Here is a 3,186-nt window from a genome sequence, read left to right as displayed (position 1 = left end):
AAGGGGGTACAGATTACCTTGAATTAACGTCCGAGCAGCAGAGAGAGTGTAGAGAGGTGTTGGGATGTTTTGACAACCTCTTCTTGCTGACTCCTGGGTTGACAGGTGTCTGTGTGCATGACATAGACACAAGTCAGTTTGCCAGTCAAGGGCAGAATGTACAAATTTGTCTGACTGGGTTCAGAGCTAAATTAAGGCATAAGTTGTCAAAATATTGGAGCTGTGGGTCATTGAGAGATCTCGTCCGTGGTCTTGTCTTGAGGTTCTAGTACCAAAGAAAGGGTCTACTGAATTGCGGTTCTATGTGGACTACTGAGCCCCCAATGAGGTAACCAAAACTGATGTCCATCCAATCCCAAGAGCACCTTGGATCTAACCAGTCGATACTGACAGATCTCTTTGGCACCAAATGCCAAGGAGAGGAAAGCATTTTCTATGCCACAGAGACTCCAATCAATCAATCATGGGTTTGTTAAGGGCGGTTACTCACCCGTAAGGGTCTCAAGGCGCTGGGGGGGGCAGAGGGAGGCGCAGGGTTCTGTCCATCAAGTAGGAGGTCTATCGAAGAGCCATGTTTTGAGGCCCCTCGTTAAGTTGGGGAGTGATGTCTCTCCAGAGAGTCTGTCTGAGGTGGAGCGGGAGGGCGTTCCAGGCTCTGGCCGCGAGGAGGGAGAAGGAGCGGCCACCTGATCTGGACTTCCTGGTGCGAGGGACCACGGCGTGGGAGAGCTGGGCTGATCGTAGGGTCCTTTGGGGTGCGTGGAATGTGAGTCGGCTATTCAGGTATGCTGGTCCGGTGTTGTGGAGGGCATTGTGTGCATGGGTGAGAATCTTGAAGGTGATTCTTGCCTCGATGGGGAGCCAGTGGAGTGTGCGCAGGTGCTGGGTGATGTGGCAGTGTCGTGGCAGGTTGAGGATTAGTCTGGCGGCGGCATTCTGGATGTTTTTAAGTTTGAGGGTGAGGTTTTTGTTGATTCCGGCGTAGAGTGCATTGCCATAGTCAAGTCTGCTGGTGACAAGGGCGTGTGTGACGGTCTTTCTGTGTTCGAGGGGGATCCATTTGAAGGTCTTGTGTAGGAGGCGGAGGGTGTGGACGCAGGAGGATGCAACGGAGTTGATCTGGGGGCCCATTTTGAGTTCGGAGTCCAGGATGATTCCGAGGTTGCGTGTGTGGTCTGTGGCGGTGGGTGGGCTTCCGAGGGCAGGGGGCCACCAGGTGTCGTTCAAGGCATTGGGGTGTGGGCCTATGATGAGTACTTCTGTTTTGTCCATGTTGAGTTGTAGGCAGCTGCTTTTCATCCATTTGGCGACTGCTTCCATGCTCTCTTGAAAGTTGTGTTTGGCTGCGTTGGGTTCATTGGATAGGGAGAGGATGAGATGGGTGTCATCTGCGTATGAAACAATGTTGAGTCCGTGGGTTCTGACGATGAGGGTGAGCGTAGCCATGTAGATGTTGAACAACGTGGGGCTGAGGGAGGATCCTTGGGGGACTCCACAGGTGGTCGGTGTGCGTTCCGAGAGGAAGGGAGGGTTCTGTGTGTTGACTGTCTTCATCGAAATTGTTGTAAATGTTCTTGATTTTGTGGTGGAAGAAGGTGCTGAGTTTGTCGCAGAGATTCCAAAAAATTGGGGGTATACCCATCAATCACCCTCCTATACCTGGGTAAGGCAAACACAATATAGATAAAGCTGTATGGAGGAACAAATAGACCAAAATTATTCGCAAAAGGATACCTTTAATTATCCTTTCATGTGTATATAAATTCACATCTCATTTTTCATTTTTTTGCTGAGCATGTATAACGGACATATATTTACAACCTATATACAAAAGACGCAAGTACGCTACTATCCAAAACTGAGTATTCATTTCGGGATCCACCTTTCAATAGTGTGGATATCCATGAGAGCATATACATTGCATAGGAAAAAACATTGTCTCCAGAAATTCAAAAGCAATGTAAAACTCATAAGTCCCAACACATTCCAATTTTTTGGAGCCCTCTGTGAAAACAAAATGTCGACGCGTCGCGTTTCAGCCAGTCGATTCCTTTTGGTCTCTTCAGGACAAGGAAAGCAGCAGCAATCTACATAAAACAAAAGCACACTACAATAACGTATACATTCTGCAAATCCTTCTAAGCTCGCCTTATACTATACAGGTCCATCACCTCTAACGTGAAACTCAGATGTGAAAGTCCCACCACACATGAAAAAACGAGATACAGTGAGGAGGAGCAGAAAACAAGCCGATATTTTTGTGACACAAAGTATCTATAATAATACTCCCAAAGGTTTAATGGGTGTAATGATGGACTAAGGGGCCACAGAAATACTCGTTCTATCAATAAAGGAAAGGATTCTTAAAAGAAAGTGATTCTCAATCCCATCACCATTCAAAACAACAGAACAACGGGTCTATATTGCAGAGCCAACTAGTCTAGGAGAATTTATAAGAAACTAGTATCTAGACAGGCCTGTCTGCGGGAGGGCACAACTGACCTCCAGTCGATAGAGCAGCTCAGTAAACCAACAATACTGGCAAGAGTGTGAGTCCAGTCCGTCCGTTGAACATTTCTACGGAAAGAAGGAAATAGTTGCTGAAGCCATGTTCTATTAACTAACGAAGCTACGTTCCTGTGCACTATAAATATAAATACAAATACCTGGATCTGGTGGTGATAGAGCCCCCCTGGTCGTGTGCAAAATTCTTCAAAGGGGAGCAGTCCGGCGTGGTGACTAACTAGATAAAACAACACGCAAAGACAACTAAATAAGAAACCATTTTGTATTACCGTGTAGCTGGAGTATATCTACAACAACCGAAGGCCTCAGCAACACGGATGCTTACCTAAATATTCTGCCGATTCTCAAGCGAATACTCTCTCTTTCTTCCTCTCACCTCTCCCGTGTCTCGAGTGGAGTGGCTTGGGAAGAGGAGTCAGAGCCTTATTTCCTGGCTACAAACAGAGACAAAGGACTACTTTCCTTTCACGGAACGTAAGGCAGCGAGTCAGCCATATTGGAGGAGAGCTATACTCAAGCTAAAGTCATTAAATCAACACTCCTCTTAATATTTCTGAAAAAGTGGCTTCTATGTAAGTGGTATTATCGGGACTAATCAAACTGTACTATAGACCACGGTATTAAGTAGCTTCTTCTATTGTATTTCTGGAAAGTAAGCCA

At 46.5% G+C, this 3,186-nt stretch overlaps 1 long non-coding RNA gene across 1 annotated transcript; it reads right to left on the bottom strand.

Moving 5' to 3' along the window:
• Window positions 1-1,764: 1,764 nt before the first annotated feature.
• LOC146859936 (uncharacterized) lies at window positions 1,765-2,918 on the bottom strand. The gene is made up of 4 exons (XR_014979070.1): window positions 2,852-2,918; window positions 2,667-2,743; window positions 2,503-2,577; window positions 1,765-2,087 (listed from the first exon to the last, which is right to left on the bottom strand). It is a non-coding gene; the product is annotated as an uncharacterized LOC146859936 (long non-coding RNA).
• Between the last annotated feature and the right edge of the window lie 268 nt (window positions 2,919-3,186).

The sequence above is a fragment of the Triturus cristatus genome, chromosome 3_1, assembly GCF_964204655.1.
Source record: "Triturus cristatus chromosome 3_1, aTriCri1.1, whole genome shotgun sequence".
Lineage (NCBI taxonomy): Eukaryota > Metazoa > Chordata > Amphibia > Caudata > Salamandridae > Triturus > Triturus cristatus.
Note: the sequence above shows the minus strand (reverse complement) of the source record. Positions and strands in the feature narration are given on the sequence as shown.